At 43.6% G+C, this 18,021-nt stretch overlaps 1 protein-coding gene and 1 long non-coding RNA gene across 2 annotated transcripts in view; one reads left to right on the forward strand and one right to left on the reverse strand.

The window, feature by feature from the left end:
* rnls (renalase, FAD-dependent amine oxidase) overlaps positions 1 to 18,021 on the forward strand; it is a 116,689-nt gene that overhangs the window by 83,401 nt on the left and 15,267 nt on the right. The gene's annotated exons all lie outside the window — the stretch shown is intronic.
* LOC137340339 (uncharacterized) lies at positions 25 to 7,773 on the reverse strand. The gene is made up of 3 exons (XR_010966781.1): positions 7,638 to 7,773; positions 2,081 to 2,260; positions 25 to 1,218 (listed from the first exon to the last, which is right to left on the reverse strand). It is a non-coding gene; the product is annotated as an uncharacterized lncRNA (long non-coding RNA).

The raw sequence follows: 18,021 nt of genomic DNA on the forward strand, positions 1-18,021 counted from the left end.
ACCAAAATGAGAACTTATTCCCTTTATTGATATGTACATGACAGATAGTGTTTACAGAGAATGCATGGTGTCTTTAGCAGCGGATTAATGAATGGAAGATCGTCTTGCTCTCTCTGCCTGGTGCTCTGTATCCCTCGTAAAGCACATCCTGCTGTTCTCTGATCACGTACAACAGTGACAGTGTCAGGGGGAATTCCATGGCTGAGACCATCCATTCCTCCAAGCTGAAGGCATAAGCATGGCAACGGGAATAGTTACCGACCTAAAAGGAAATGATCTAATTATAGACTAATGATACAGCGTTGAAGTCATCATCATCCTTCTATGGAGATTTTTTTTTTGCCAATTCTCTCCCCTCCCCTTCTGAAAGTGCTGAATTATGCTCGGGTATAGTTCCATAGGTGCTGGCATTCTTCATGTATAAGCCAAGACAGCGAATGTTAGCAGGCTGCTCCTTCGTAGAGGGCAGCACAGTTGCGTCTGAACCTACTCTCACCCATTGTCTACACACCGGCACTTCCCAGGTTGGAGTCACTGGATAATGATTAGGAGAAGGAAACCCTGGCTGATTTGTTTTATACCCCACCCCTTTGCCCAGAGACACTGAAATCAATTGCCGTGCCCCTGGCCACCACCCTGGCTGAAATCAGTCTAAAGACATTCATGTTAAGATAAGGTCAGGGTATTAGAGAGGGACTAAGCAGATGTTAGGCATTTCACAGTGATGACGGAAACTTGGTGGACAGATTTCCTCGGGCGGCTCTTGTGTGCCTCCTCATCTGTTTATGAGAGCAACAGTGGCAGAGACGTGAACAAGTCTTATTTCCGATCCCTCTGGTAGGGAATGTTTTTTTTTATTCGCTCATGGGATGTGGGCATCGCTGACAAGGCCAGCATTTATTGCCTATCCCTAATTGCCCTTGAGAAGGTGGTGGTGAGCCGCCTTCTTGAACCGCTGCAGTCCGTGTGGTGACGGTTCTCCCACAGTGCTGTTAGGAAGGGAGTTCCAGGATTTTGACCCAGCGACGATGAAGGAACGGTGATATATTTCCAAGTCGGGATGGTGTGTGACTTGGAGGGGAACGTGCAGCTGGTGTTGTTCCCATGTGCCTGCTGCCCTTGTCCTTCTAGGTGGTAGAGGTCGCGGGTTTGGGAGGTGCTGTCGAAGAAGCCTTGGCGAGTTGCTGCAGTGCATCCTGTTGGGTGTTGTGGTAGGAACTATGTAAGGAAGAAACCATTATTTATGTATTAATGGAGGGTGTAGAAAAAAGATTAGAAATCCCTCTTTACTTTTGTGAAAAGAAAATGCCGCACTATAGGGGAGATTTTCGCCTTCTCTGCACTGGGGGAATTGGCATTCCTCAGGCGTAGGGAAGAGAAAAAAGGAACAGAGGCTTCGTTGTGCCGTTCTTCACCCTATTTGTGCTGCCCAAGATTTCCTGGGACTTCCTGGAGCACGTAACCGGGCCTGAACCTGCAGTAGGCGCAGGCCCAGTGCACCTATCCTGATGAGGTTGGAGGGAGTGTTTTGAAACACCCATCTCATTTCCTGAGGCCTGTGACTGTTCAGGGACCCAGAATACGGGCACGGGGCCTACACCGTACCCCCGTGGGTCGGAGAGTCTGTGAGGATCCTGAGGGCAGGCTGAAGAAACTGCAGGCAAGTATCAAGTTTGCAGTTAATTCTCCCCTTTTGGACAATTTCAAGCACTCGGGGCCTCTCCTGCAGTAGCCAGAAGGAGCGGGTCTCCGTGACCTGGAGAAGAGATGGAGGCCTGCAGCTACATTTCGATGTCCTCCCCAATATATGTGCGCACGGCCCAAACATGGGGCAGGCCATCACCTGGAGTTTTCTGGGGCCATGCAAACGTGTGGGGAAGGAGAAGCACGGTCAGTACTTCCATCGTAGGTGAACTGCACCTGTCAGGGGCACCAGCATTTTTCCATAGAGGAAAATCTACCCTCATATACCAAAGTAGATTCGCCCTCTTTTAATCACAAATCTCACTCCTAGCATTTCCCCAGTTTTGCCAGGTCAGCCTTTACCCTCCAGTAACCACCGCATAGAGAACTGACTCACTTTCATCGTACGTTTGCTAGTTGGAGAATTCCTGCAGATGCTGTCAGTTTTATGAAAGACCATTGTAGTCCCCTGTGAACTGGCAAGGTTTTCCTCACAGTTTGCTGCCTCCAGGGTCAGGGTATCTATTTCTGAAGGTTTGAGATGTTTCCGATATCAGAGCTCCTTTCTGGGAAGTCCCTGCAGTGTAAGGAGGACAGATCTGTAATGTTATAATTCACTCATGACATAATTGGCTGTAAAAGCAAAGCTGCAGAAAGTCCGCAGAACCCTGAGATCAAATTACAACCTTTAGCTCCTTCCCAGCATCTGGTATTTTATATAATATGTTTACAACAAATTTAAAATCTTACATCCGCACGCTTTCTGTCTACAAAACCGGCACGGACACGATGGGCCGAATGGCCTCCTTCTGTGCTGTAACTTTCTATGATTCTGTGAAAACCTTACTTCCAGTTGTCATGTTATCCTGTGTTAACTTTTTTCCGTTATATAAATTCCTTTGCCCACATGGAGGGTTGGTTAATGCACTGGTTATATGTACTGGACTAGCAATCCAGAGGCCATAAGTTCAAATCCAATCACGACAGGTTAAGAAATTGAATTGACCAAATTTGGTCATTTATGGGCTGGCACCAGAAAAAGTGACCATGAAAACGGCTGGATTGTTGTAAAACCTCAAACGGTTTGTTAATCCCCTTCAGGGATGGGAACCTGCCCCTCCCTACTTGGTCTGAGCCTATTCATGACTTCAGTCACTCACACACTATGTGGTTGATTCTTAACGTACTCAGGGCCACTAGGGATGGGCAATAAATGCTGCCTTGCCAGCATTGCCCACATCCTGAGAACAAATTTTAAAAATGGAAACTGCCTATGTGTGGGTGGTGCCAGAGGACTGGAGAATTGCAAATGTTGTTCAAAAAAGGGTGTAAAGATAAACCTAGCAACTATAGGCCAGTCAGTTTAACCTCAGCGGTGAGAAAACTTCTAGAAACGAATTAACAGTCACTTTGACGAGTGTGGATTGATTAGGGAAAGCCAGCACGGATTTGTTAAAGGCAAATCGTGTTTAACTAACCTGATAGAGTTTTTTGATGAGGTAACAGAGAGGGTAGATGAGGGTCATGCAGTTGATGTGGTGTATATGGACTTTCAAAAGGCGTTTGATAAAGTGCCGCATGATAGACTTATCATCAAAATTGCGGCCCATGGAATAAAGGGGGCCGTAGCAACATGGATACAGAATTGGCTAAGTGACAGGAAACAGAGAGTAGTGGTGAATGGTTGTTTTTCGGACTGGAGGGAGGTGTACATAAGTGTTCCCCAGGGATTGGTGCTGGACCCACTGCTTTTCTTGATATATGTTAATGACTTGGACTTGGGTGTAGAGGGTACAATTTCCAAACTTGCAGATGACACAAAACTTGGAAAGGTAGTAAACAGTGAGGAGGATAGTGATAGACTTCAAGAGGATATAGACAGGCTGGTGGCAGATGAAATTTAACGCAGAAAAATGCGAAGTGATACATTTCAGTAGGAAGAACGAGGAGAGGCAATATAAACTAGAGGGCACAATTCTAACAGGGGCACAGGAACAGAGCGATCTGGGGGTATATGTGCACAAATCGTTGAAGATGGCATGGCAGGTTGAGAAAGTGATTAAAAAAGCATATGGGATCCTGGGCTTTATAAATAGAGACATAGGGGTCAATTTTCGGATGGCCGAGCTGGTGCGTTCATGGCGGCGGGGCTCCTAAAATTGGGGATTCCCAGAGCGGGTCCGGAGCCCGGCTCCAACCCACCCCTTCCGGGTTCTCCAATTACGCGAATCGGTGCGCGCGCAGCCTCTGCATGCGGGACTCCCACCGGCAATCAAAGCCGACGGGATCCCACTGAAGATCATTATCTGGGCACTTGAGGTCATTTTCAGACCTCATTAGTTGGAGATTTTAGGAGGATTCGGATTTTGGACTACCCAGAACGTGTTTCTCATGCTGGGGGAAACACTCTCTGTTTAAACAGACGTGTTGCAGTCAGCAGCCAGTGGCAGCTGCAAAGGTCCATTTAACAGGTGCGGGGTAAACCCTCATTCATTGCAGCAGAGCACTCTGTCACCTCAGACAAAGTTTTGCCTGCCACACCGTTGTCTCCACACTCCAAATTATTAAATCATACCCTAAACTCTGCTGTCCAAACACATTCACCTACTTTGTGGACCCCCTCACATTCACACCGTCAGGATGGAGGGGAGGTCCATTGCTGCATTCATCACTCCATTGGAGGATGAGCAACATCACCAGCCTCGCCAGGCATGCCGTCCACCTCCGCCACGTGGAGCTACACAACACAATGCTGCACAACAGGCACCTGCACAAAGTAGTCGTGCAACTACACATACACCCACTGTAGGGTGACCCAATGGGTGGCATCAAGGGTGTTCATGGAGAACCTCATGAAAGGGCCTTATTGCACAAGCCAGTCAAGAATGACCAAGACGTGGCAGTAGTGGTGACAATATAATATGTAATGTGAGCTGATCAGAAATCAAATATAAGTAAAAACCATGACAAACTCTCAAACACCCTTGTGCATCTCCTTCATGCTCACGACATGTTTGCCTTACGCTTCCTACTACACATATGTGATGCATGCCCTGTGGCTGCAGCACAGGTAGTGGCAGGTTGGGTGAGGTTGACCGTGAAAGAGATACATGAGAGAGTGAGTATGAGATAGAGCCATGAGATTGTATGAGGATTGGGTTGAGTGGTAGTGGCGGGATGAGTAATGGCGAGGTAAGTAAGTGCAGGTAAGATGAGGATGAGCTTTGAGTGGGTGTGAGGAGTGATGTGACAGAGTAGTATTGGCAGTGCTGAAGGAGATGTGGGGTGAGGGCGGTGATGTGGCAGACGGAGTGTAGGGGAATGAGTAAGTGTACTCACTTCGGCTGACCTACTGAGGTCATTGAAGCACCTCCTGCATTGTATGCAGGTGCACGATATGTTGGTGGTGCTGGTGACCTCCTCTGCCACCTCAAGCCAGGCCTTTGTAGTGGCAGAGGCAGGCCACTTCCTCCCGCCCACCGGGGGGAAGATCTCTGTCCTCCCTCTCCTCCGCACCCCATCCAGTAGGACCTGGAGTGAGGCATCATTAAACCTGGGAGCAGCCTTCCCCCTGGGCTGTTCCATGCTGTAATTTTGCCTATTTTCTGCAGCATCAGTCAGTGAAGGACTGCCCCTTTAAATAGGGCTCCTCCAGCTGACAGCCTATGATGCGGGTGCGCAGTCCGCCCGCCTCGCAGCTTTCCAGCGCAAAACCCGGAAGCCAAGGTAAGTGGCTTCAGTTTACTTAGGATCGCGTGCCAAACCCACCGATTTCACTGGGCGCATTACTCACGCACCCAGTCGACCCCCCGCTGCCAACCCGCCTCCCTCCTAATATTGGGCCCATAGAGTACAAAAGTATGAAAGTCATAATGAACCTTTATAAAACACTGATTTGGCCACAACTGGAGTATTGTGTCCAGTTCTGGGCACCACACTTTAGGAAAGATGTGAAGGCCTTAGAGAGGGTGCAGAAAAGATTTACTAGAATGATTCCAGGGATGAGGGACTTTAGTTATGTGGATAGACTGGAGAAGCTGGGGTTGTTCTCCTTGGAATAGAGAAGGTTGTGAAGAGATTTGATAGAGGTATTCAAAATCACGAAGGGTCAAGATAGAGTAGATAGAGAGAAACTGTTCCCATTGGCAGAAGGGTTAAGAACCAGAGGACATAGATTTAAGGTGATTGGCAAAAGAACCAAAGGTGACATGAGGAGAAACTTTTTTATACACCGAGTGGTTAGGATCGGGAATGCACTGCCCGAGGGGGTGGTGGAGGCAGATTCAATCATGGCCTTTAGAAGTGAACTGGATAAGTACTTGAAGGGAAAACATTTGCAGGGCTACGGGGATAGGTCAGGGAGGTGTGGGACTAGCTGGATTGCTCTTGCATAGAGGCGGTGCGGACTAGATGGGCTGAATGGCCTCCTTCCATGCTGTAATCTTTCTATGGTTCTATGTAAACGTGGGGGGCGATTGGGGATTGGGAGAGGAGGCCGGTGGGGATGTGGGGGGGGGAGGATCGGGGGTTAGGAGCGGTGCCAATGAGGATTGGGTTACATGTGGGGTTGGGAGGAGCAGAAGTGTTTACATTCGGGTAAGTTACTTACTTTCTTTGTTGCAGGTGATCCCTAGGCCTGGTTTCCCTGGGTGCAGCTGGTGATGGTGCTGGCTGCCTCAGGACAAACTAATCTTGGAGAGGGGACCTCAAACAGGCAATAGGCCTGTTATTTGCATATGCAAAGGGCCTAACGTCTACTTCAGGCATGGGTAAAGGACACCTCTTGTTTGGCCTTACCCAATGTGGCGCATGGCGCACTTCCTGCTAGAGATGCGTGCATGCTTCCTACCCGCCATTTTGGGGACTTAGTAGGCTGCTTAGCGCCTGAAAAATGGGTGTAGCGCAGCTCAATGGACTAAAAGTCCTAGAATGCCTTTATAATATTGGACAGGGAAATTAAAATTTACAACCAGAAAGTAGTCACATGCTCAGTGAAAAGCCAACCTTGCTGTCAATCATTAAAAAAAATTCTGATGCTATAAAAACACATCCTGATTTTCTGACAAAAATGATTTTCCTACCTTCTGACTGGAAATCAGATCTAGGGAAATGTTTTTCTTCTTGCAGTCCAATGGTTTCAATTTTAAATTCTACATCCTTGCACCGCCCCCCTCCCCCGCTGAGCTCCACTCCCCAGCCCCCCTTACTATTGCACTGAACTGCCCAGTGCCCATCCCCTGCCACTGCGCTCCCCATCCTGCTTTCTTCCACCACCCCCCACTATACTCTGCTCCCTCAACTCCTGCTGTACTCTGTTCCACAATTTTGAATGGGACCATGCCCTCGCAATGGTGTTCCAGACCCCTGATTACATGTGATCATCGGCGCGAGAGGTCAGCTCGTTTTTAACAGCATTTCAGGATGATTCCATAGAGAGGTAAGAAGGTCATCAGCTGTTTAACTGGTTAGAACCAATGCAGATTGACATCAGAAAAATGTATAGTCTCCCACTGTGATACTGCAACAGTGGTCAAGTTACCCGTGAAAGGATGTAGTCAATCTGCAGCTCACGATAAATTATTAGGGAATTTATTCAACAATATTATTCTAAATAAATTGTTGTATTTAGGGCTCCCTTGGAACCACAACTTAGCATGAGTCAGTGCCTTCAGGAGAGGAGGAGAAAAAACGGAAGAGAATGCTTTAAATTTCTGTTTTAATGTTATATAGCAAAACTGACGTGTCGTTAAATTTGACAATTTGTCAAAAGTCTCAGTCTGAACCCAGTTTGAAAAAATCTTCACTGTGAAATCACAATGGCAAAAAGTGAACGCAAAGAGACTTTACAAACAGCGCTGATCGTTTTCAGATCATTTTGATGTTCTTTTCGTGAGTGCAGGCTCTTTAAATCCTGCTGCACGTTTCCTTGCCGAAACCCTGCAAATTTCTCCTACCTGACTGTTGGGTTCATGCCGCACGGTAAATAATGTACACATACAGGGCAATTTAAAGAGCCCTTAACAAAGGACTTCTTTTTGTAATCACACGTGTATTAAGATGACCCTAAAGAACATCCTTGAGCTTAGAACAGGAGATGATTTCTGCAGCAACAAAATGCTGTAAATGGACTGGAAAATATTCATCTTATCTTCTTTAGCAGCACATTGTAAAAGTCACGTGGGTGGCAGACAGTTAAATATAGTGCTGATTTTTTGCATGTGGGTTAAGTGTCATGAGATAAAAAAGATCAAAATAGGACTATGAAAGTTTTGTAACTAATATTTAATTTTGACTTTCATGAGTGTAGTCTGTTAACATATCTGGCATACAGATGTGATACATTAATATTTTCATATGTTCTTAAATTACTTGAAAGGTTAGAAGTATTAATATAATTCCAATAGGTGCTTAGCAGTAACCAACATCTAAAGAATAATTATTTTAATTCATAAAGTCCCATGTTTTGGACTCGTGAAAGTTCAGGAATAGAAAAGCTTTGCTCTAGGGCTCCCCCGATTGCTCAATGAGTAAATGCATGGTTCGGTGTCGTACTGAGCCGTACATACCAGGACCGTGCTGAAATGGTTACCAGTAGAGGGACTACAATTTGCCCTACCATTGACGGCCTTGCCTTCAGCTGTCCAGGCCTTAAGGCCTGGAATTCCAACCCTAAACCTCTCTGCCTCTCCACCTCTTTCCCTCCTTTAAGACTCTACTTAAAACCTACCTCTTTGACCAAGCTTTTGGTCACCTGTCCTAATGTCTCCTTCTTTGGCTTGGTGTCAATTATTCTCTGGATAAGCTCCTGTGAAGCACCTTAGGACATTTTATTATGTTAAAGGTGCTATATAAATGCGAGTTGTTGCTGTTTTTGTTGTATGATTGGCTTTAGTGTCCCCAGGCGAAAGAAGGGAAAAATTAGCTCAGAGTTTTTCCTCCTGATTGCTAGTCAGTGACCCTCTACTGGAAAGAGATAAACAGGAACGGAATGAAACGTCACTGCAACGTCTTCATGCAAGGAGATTTTTGTTTTCAATTTAAAGGCAAGACTCTAGGCCTTTCAATAGAATGAAAATTAAGCGGGTTCCACAATGGGCAGGCCATTTGCTCCACCAGATTACCACCCAGGCGGTGAAGATGAAAATTTTACCCCTTGGAGTCTCCATGGATCATTTTGAGGTGGGACTGCAGGGTTACTGGCACCCAAGGACCTGTACCCTGCCATTGACCACTGCCTTCACGAGAGTTAGAGGAGAAAACCACAAAAAAACAATTAAAATAGCTTTAAATTCACACGCTTTCTGTCCCCAAAACAATTTTTTTTTATTCATTCATGGGATGTGAGTGTTGCTGGCAAGGCCAGCATTTATTGCCCATCCCTAATTGCCCCAGAGAAGGTGGTAGTGAGCTGCCTTCTTGAACCGCTGCAGTCCGTGTGGTGAAGGTTCTCCCACAGTGCTGTTAGGAAGGGAGTTCCAGGATTTTGACCCAGCAACGATGAAGGAACGGCAATATATTTCCAAGTCAGGATGGTGTATGACTTGGAGGGGAACGTGCAGGTGGTGTTGTTCCCATGCGCCTGCTATCCGTATCCTTCCAGTTGGTTGAGGTCGCGGGTTTGGAAGGTGCTGTCGAAGAAGCCTTGGTGAGTTGCTACAGTGCATCTTGTAGACGATACACACTGCAGCCATGGTGCGCCGGTGGTGGAGGGAGTGAATGTTTAAGGTGATGGATGGGGTGCCAATCAAGTCGGCTGCTTAGTCCTGGATGGTCGAATGGTCAAATGAATATGCAAATACCTTTGTAAGAAACACAGTTGTAAATACAAGAGTTTTAACTTGAACCTTTGCGATTTAAAAAAAAATTGTTTTCAACTGCACATATTACAAGTACATAGTTAGTGCTGTTTCAGCACAAAAAAATATTAGAACCTCTCCCTCTTGGATTTTCTTTAAGTATCATAAGGAAGTGAAAGAAAAATAGGCAACATCAGCTTGTACCTCATAATTATTCTTAAGTCTGGTCCTAACTGCCAGTAATTTTATAATTTTGCTGAGAGTGTGGAAATGTACCAGGGCAGCCTGGGATGCTGCTGTGATTAATGTACCTTCCCCCATATTGAGAGGGGCACTGTACAGAGCGTCTGTCCTGTCTCATCATCTTCCTAGAAGTTGTTGGAAAGCGGTATTGAAATGAGTTAAGTCTTTACATTTATTAACGTTAGTGGGCTTGAGCAGTTGATTAAAATAATAAACAACATTTAGTTTGATGTTTGTTGTTGGCATTTTCCATCCATTGATGTCTATGGACAGAAGTCCGTGGGCAGTGCACCCGCTATTTTCTAATTCAAGAAGGTGCCCCCTGCATGCGAGGCCTAGACAGTGGCACAGGGCCTCAGAAAATGTTGAACACATTTGCATAGCTTGGGTTTGTTCTCTGATGGAGGTGTTAACCCAGTTACTTTAAATAGGTTAACTAGGTTGAGCATTCTTTGTGGAATTGCCAGGGTTTGGAAATACAATAGGGAGTGGGGTTAGAGTAGTGGTGAGTTTTATTTAATTTGATCAATCACAGTGAGATTCCCATATTTAGGATTTTACTACAGTGTAAAATGCTCAAATAAAACTAGTCAATGCATTCACATCATGGAACAACCTCCTTATCTCAAAAAAAGGGCTGCAGCTAATCTTGAAGAAATAAGCTTTTACATAAGACAAGAGCCAGAAAGATTCTTTGAAGAAAATGAAGTTTTAAAAGTCGCATTATAACAGCATACTTTGTTATATATAACTTATTTGGGGACAAACACTAAATAACCACTACTTTCAACTGTGACTCTCAGACGCCATCAGCTCATCTTAAAACGTTTTTGCTTCACGTTTGTGTGCGAGCAACAGTGGGAAAAAAATCTGATAAATTAGTTCTAAAAGGATCTACTTGGTTCTGATTGCCTCCACTCCCAACTGATCTGATTGGTTGATAGTGACAACCTCCAATCCCCATGAAAATAGCTGAATTTACAAGTGGGATGCTAGTAAATTGTCAGACAGGTTGAAGTGCTGGCAATCAGCTTAAAAGCTTAAATGCAGAGACTGGCTTGAATAATGTTGCTTGCGTAAACTGGACAAACACCCATGGCTTCTTATCATCACTGCAAGATAAGCCCATGAAAAGATTATTCTAATTCTTTATGCAAGTGTGATAGTAAACCAGCCCCCTCCTCTTTCATAAAGCTCTCAGATATGATTTCATTTTCTTTAAACTTTATTTTACTGTATGTGTTTATCCTTTATGTTTACTTGTCCACCTACCAGACACCTGTACCTGGGAAAGTAGTTGCAGAGCCTGCTCCCAGGCCATAAGCAACATTTTTTTGGTCCCCTCACCAGTACTGCTGTGTGTGAAGTGGGCCTTTGAGCTTTTGTGGGTAAGCTTGACACCATCCAGGACAAAGCAGTCCGTTTGACCAGTAGCCCATTTACGACCTTAAACATCCACTTCCTCCACCACCGCGGTGCGCACCGTGGCTGCAGTGTGTACCATCTACAGGATGCACTGCAGCAACTCACCAAGGCTTCTTCAACAGCACCTCCCAAACCCGCGACCTCTACCATCACCTCCAGGGGAGATTTAATAGAGGCGTTCAAAATCATGAATGGTTTTGTTGGAGTAAATAAAGAGAAACGGTTTCTATTGGCAATAGTGTCGGTAACCAGAGGACACAGATTTAAGGTAATTGGCAAAAGAACCAGAGGAGAAATTTTTTTACACAGCAAGTTGTTGTGATCTGGAATGCACTGCCTGAAAGGGTGGTGAAGCAGATTCAACAGTAACTTTCAAAAGGGAATTGGATAAATACTTGAAGGGGAAAATTTTGCAGGGCTATGGGGAAAGAGCAGGGGAATGGGACTAATTGGATAGCTCTTTCAAAAAGAGGGCACAGGCACGCTGGGCTGAAGGCCTTCTCCTACACTGTATGATTCTATAATTCTAGTATACTAAATTAGAAACACCAGGCTAGGGGCAGTCAGTGAGGTACAACCGCGAGCATAGCATTCAGTGTCCTGTGCTTGCTCTTGTGCACTTTCATTTTTTTTTTAAATGATTGATATTTGAAATGATTTTTGCTTCCAGCACAAGTAAACAAACCTTTTTGGAGGACCAAAAGAGCAATATAGGCTAGAAAATTTGGTGATAGCGGACAGATGTTTAGCACAGTCAGCTGGCATATCTTTGTCTGCTATTTTAACAGAGTTGTCGACCTACTTATTTTAAATGGGTTAACATATCAGACAGAGGAATATTATGCAAAGTGTTAAGCCCATGTTTGCCATTACCACCAACAGAAATTTCTAGTCTTAAATTTTAATGCTTTAAAAACAGAAAATGCTTGAAATGTACTGCAGGTCAGTCATCATGTAAAAGAGGAAAAGATAGGTTAATGTTTCAGGGTGACCCTTCATCAGAACTTGGTTCTAAAGGTTTATTTTGATGGTATTGATTCACCCTTAAACCTCTCCCCCTCCCTCACCCCCTGCCCCTCTCAAGCTACTTAAAAAGAAAAGTTGCTTATTTAAAATAGTTAAATCAGCATAATTTGAATCCAAATAAAATCCCCCACTTGCCCCTGGACTGTCTTAGGGTCCAGGGCAGGGTCAGATGCGATAGGGAGTCAGTTTTGTCTTGTGTCTGTAGAATGAAGTGCCAGTTCAGATTATTGTGAGTTAAGTGTTATATACAGGTTTCAGTTCACAAACTAACCTGGGGTTAGATTCACAATGAAAGGAATTGGAGCCTGTAAACTTATATTAAAGTCCCTACGACTACATTTATTTTCATATATGATATCTGTCAGGCCTTCCAGAATAAATTATTTTTGATTTGAAAAGCAGAATTACAGTAGGCACCAAAAGTCCATATATTGTACTTTGTCAAAATTCTAAATATGATTTTGTGGGGGAGGGCACATGTCCACAGACTCTACTGGAAAATCTATCTCATACCTTGAGCTCTCAATCATTACTAAATTCATCACTGCTGTCAACTGTACTTTGTGCACTTCAGTTTTTCTTTCCCCCTGCAATAAAAGTCATCGAGAGTTGTCTTTTCCTGCAGTTTAAATGATGACAGGCCCATGTCTCACTGACTTTCAGGATAACTCCTTGTCTTTACGTGTCGTAAGGCCTATAATCAGGGCTATTTTTGAGCTGTCAGCTTGTACTAGAAACAAATAAAAATTGAGTGAATTGATGTTTTACCAAAGGCAGTGAAACAGTATTAAACAGATACAATTGAACAAAAATATTCTGCTTTAACACATGCCAGACATTTCCTAGTGTACTGAAACACAGAATGCACACAGTGGGGTAGATCTTGACTTTGTGTGATAGTGTAAAATGGGTGATAGTGAGTCGGCAGCCCGTTTTACATCTCTCCCAATTTTTATTTCCATTGAAGTCAAACTTCTTTAGTCATCACTTCAAGTTTGCCAGTGCCTTTTTGCTTATTAAGTTGTTACAATTCATGCCGCTAACTTTACAGCAGAAATGCAGAGCTACGAAAGGTTCTGAGTGAAACCACGTGTCGGTTTACTCTTCCCCAAAAAGGAAATACTAACTTTACGTTTGCAGAGATTGGGCAAGACGGTCAGTGCCTGCAACACTTCAAACTATGGCCACTTGCCTGAGATACTGGAGGGCTGGTGAGGCTACACAACTATACCCCTGCATCGCCTTCAGAAGAAGAGAGGAGGAATGAGGAAAATTGTACTAGTAAATTATAGCATTTATAAATTGCATGTATATTAGTGCAAACCAGTACATCCCACAGTGGTATATAGCACCTTAACGAATTGAAAATCCTACTGTAACCAGCACTAGTTTCCATGTTAGTAATTGCATTCTTCTTATAACTTTTATAATAGAATTAGTAAACTGAGGTCTCTAGAGGAATCTGTGCCTGGTGACTCTATATTTATATAAAATTATAAAAGTAAAGTTATATGGCTTTTCTCCAGAAAGAAGGGAAAAGAATGTCGCTCTCATTTTGGCGGAAGGTGGTCGGGAGAGCGGGGACAACTTCCCTGTGCTTCCAAATATTGTCATGGGATCTATTACGTCCACCTGAGAAGGCAGACAGGACCTCGGTTTAACATCTCATCCGAAAGACAGCACCCCCAACAGTGCAGTACTCCCTCGGCACTACTCTGGAGTGTCAGTCTAGATTAGATGCTCAAGTCTCTGGAGTGGGGCTCCAGTGCTACCACTGAGCCACGGCTGATACGGACCGTGGGTGATATCACAACTGAGCCTCATTCTGTCCGCACTTCTCTCCATTTCACTGAATAGCAGTCAGGAGCAGGTAACCCAGCTGATTATCCTTTCCTTAATCCAGAGCCATGAAGGCCTAGCGCGACCCCACCACCACCCTTCCTCAGATCACCCAACTCAGCACAGTCCCAGGAATTGAACCTGGGACCTTGTCTGTATAGCTCAGCTACTCGGAAGCCAAATAAAACAATGTTATGTTGAATAATAATCCATGCTGATATATGTATGTCATTGCTACTTAAAATTGTATTATTTATTAAATACTGTTCCATTGAGAGTGATTTTGTTTCACTCCCATTTTTTGTCAGACCTTGCAATTTGAAGTGCTCCAAACACTGAGTGAGGACTCCCTCTGTGCACTAAGTGTAGCAATATCATACACAGGCTAATTATAAAGTTGATTCCACTTCACCAAGCTCATATCTCTCCCTCCCCCACCCCACCCATTGATAGTAATGTCCAGCTAGCATCATCTTCTCCAAATGTGGAGATGCTGGTGATGGACTGGGGTGGACAAATGTAAGGAATCATACAACACCAGGTTATAGTCCAACAGTTTTATTTGAAAATCACAAGCTTTTGGAGATTATCTCCTTCGTCAGGTGAGTGAGTGAAAGGTTCTCAAATCGCATATGCGATTTGAGAACCTTTCACTCACTCACCTGACGAAGGAGATAATCTCCAAAAGCTTGTGATTTTCAAATAAAACTGTTGGACTATAACCTGGTGTTGTAAGATTCCTTACACTTCTCCAAATGACAGTGCATCTCCTTCACATCCACCCTTCACATGATCAAATTTGCACATTAACTGTGGCTCAGTCGGTAGCACTCTCACCTCTGATGTCAGAAGGTTGTGGGTTCAAGCCCCACTCCAGAGGCTTGAGTACAAAGTCCAGGCTGACACTCCACTGCAGTAGTGAGGGAGTGCTGCATTGTTGGAGGTTTGGATGAGACGATAACCCAAGGTCCTGTCTGATCCGGTGAATGTAAAAGATCCCACGGCAGGATTTTGAAGAAGAGCAGGGGAGTTCTCCCCAGTGTCCTGGTTAAATATCTGTTCCTTAACCAACTAAAAAAAAAGATCATTATCTCATTGTTGTTTATGGAACCTTGCTGTGTGTAAATTCACTGCCACATTTCCTACATTACAACAGTGACTATACTTTAAAAGTACTTCATTGGTTGTAAAGTGCTTTGGGACGTTCTGAGGTTGTGAAAGGTGCGATATAAATGCAAGTTCTTTCATTCTTATAAGCATAAAATTGCAAATGTGAGCACATTATATAAATGCTAATGCAGTCCTGCATCGGATGGTTTTGTACTCATCAATTCAACATACATCTGGTTTATTATTTCATTGAAAGTAGTATTATTCGAGCCAAACTGTGAAGCAATGTCTGACTTCCCACATCATTCAGCCAAGTTCTAAAACATATAAGCAGTTTGGGAACAATGAATGGCAAAATTCTGTATTTTAAGTGTCTTATTCAGTAAATAATCGCAAATAGCTTTAAACTTAAAATGAGCGTCAACATCAAAATCAGAACTAAAACAAGGTGAGTGAACACTTCTGGTTCATTGAACGGTGTGAATGAGGAAATGTTCTGTGGTTATGCACATTTCTCTAATGAATAAAAAATTCGTGTTCAAGGAGTGAACATGTGAGTAAATATAGCCTAGAAAAGACTGTGATCTTAGTATATGAAACTTTAACATATTGATATGACCATCTTGTATCAGCTATTTAACGGAGGTATTAATCGGTTTCTTTTAAATTAATTAATACCTTGTTAAAATAGCTGATAAAGGAATGTCATAGTCAACACGTATAATGTCACAGTAGGTTGATGTTTCACAAGCCACTAATCAATTTGCAGATGATAGGATCTGTGTTTTGTTCTGTACTAAAATGTTCATGATCCTAGCTAATCTTCCTACAAGGCACCTAAAAATAACAAATGGCAATCTATCATTGACTTCAGTAGGACAATTTAGCCATTACTGTGCATTGTAAGCTGTTTTGGCAACCTATCCTTCTCAACAGCACAAGCAAAGCAGCCAAACATTTAGGTCTGGCTTGTAAAGCTAAATGTGTATCTAACAACTCCCAGATTACATCAGCCACATACAAGGTATTTATACAACCACTCCTTGAATACCACTGCCCTGTTTGGTTTAGCTCCTCACAAATTCAGCTGAAGCCTCTTAATAAAATTCAGCAGAAGTATGTGCGACTCCTAAATGTTCTTTTGCTATACCGCAAGTGCCATTTGACACTACTAGCTGGTTTTAGAGTGGTACAAGTAGCTGCACTGCCCATTCACACTATCCTTTTGTCCAGGAGAGCAGAGTTCTTATGCGTGTGTACCTAAACGTGCTCACTATGCATGTGTACCTAAACATGTACTCAGAGTGCTGTGCTTGTGTACCTAAACATGTCCTCAGACTTCTGTGTGTGTGTACCTAAACATGTGCTCAGAGTTCTCTGCGTGTGTACCTAAACATGTGCTCAGAGTTCTCTGTGTGTGTACCTAAACATATGCTCACTATGCATGTGTACCTAAACATGTGCTCACTATGCATGTGTACCTAAACATGTGCTCACTATGCATGTGTACTTAAACATGTGCTCACTATGCGTGTGTACCTAAAAATGTGCTCACAGTTCTGTACATGTGTACCTAAACATGTGCTCAGAGTTCTGTGTGTGCGTATCTAAACGTGCTCACTATGCATGTGTACCTAAACATGTGCTCACTATGCGTGTGTACCTAAACATGTGCTCACTATGCGTGTGTACTTAAACATGTGCTCACTATGCGTGTGTACCTAAACATGTGCTCAGAGTTCTGTGTGTGCGTATCTAAACATGTGTTCAGAGTTCTGTGTGTGCGTATCTAAACATGTGTTCAGAGTTCTGTGCATTTGTACCTAAACATGTGCTGTGTGTACCTAAACATGTGCCTCAAGATCTTTGAGTATCTAAACATGTACTCAAGAGTTCTGTGTGTACCTAAACATGTACTCAGAGTGCTGTGCTTGTGTATCTAAACATGTGCTTAGAGTTCTGTGTGTGCATACCTAAACATGTCCTCAGAGTTCTGTGTGTGTACCTAAACAAGTGCTCAGAATTCTGCTTGTGTACCTAAACATGTCCTCAGAGTTCTGTGTGTGTGTACCTAAACATGTCCTCAGAGTTCTGTGTGTGTACCTAAACATGTGCTCAGAGTTCTGTGTGTGTACCTAAACATGTGCTCAGAATTCTGCATGTGTACCTAAACATGTGCTCAGAGTTCTGCATATGCGTACCTAAACATGTGCTCAGAGTTCTGCACGTACGTACCTAAATACATGAGCACAGCTCTGACCCTCGGCCTCTAACTGCCAATGACTTTTTGTTAGAGGAAAGCTGACAAAGGAATCAGTTCTCTTGTAGCGTTATAAACCCAAAGGACCACCCGGACATTATATTTTAATTTTAAAGTTTTGCTGCAGTTGTACAAAGACAGGCTACCTACTTGCCTGGTATATTCCACACTATGATGCCAAACTTTGGCTCCAGCTATACTACAATTTTGGGGTCACCGCACTCTCAGACATTGCTGCATGTCAGCCTGAACCATTATCAGATCTCTACAATAACACAGTCTCTCCACTATCCTCTACATAATCCCCCTTATAAAAATCAGTGAATAGAACATTTTGTGAAAGGTTAGTTGACAGCGTTAGCCCTGCTTAACCTGGAGTTGAGGGTAGAAATCTAAAATAAGTAGGCAGGTGTAAGTGGCACAATTAAACTACATTAGCATAAACCCAACAGTACTCAACCCTCACCATCAACTGATGGATGTGTACTGTTACAAATGCCCCTGTATCCATTGTCACAAAGTCATGAACACATTCAGTTTAAGAACACTGTGAAACTACATGGAAACCAATTTAAGAAACTGGATTCCTGTCTGACAAATTGGATGTTCTGAGGATAGATTTAAACAGGGAATTTAAGA

This window comes from Heptranchias perlo, chromosome 21 (assembly GCF_035084215.1).
Source record: "Heptranchias perlo isolate sHepPer1 chromosome 21, sHepPer1.hap1, whole genome shotgun sequence".
Classification (NCBI taxonomy): domain Eukaryota; kingdom Metazoa; phylum Chordata; class Chondrichthyes; order Hexanchiformes; family Hexanchidae; genus Heptranchias; species Heptranchias perlo.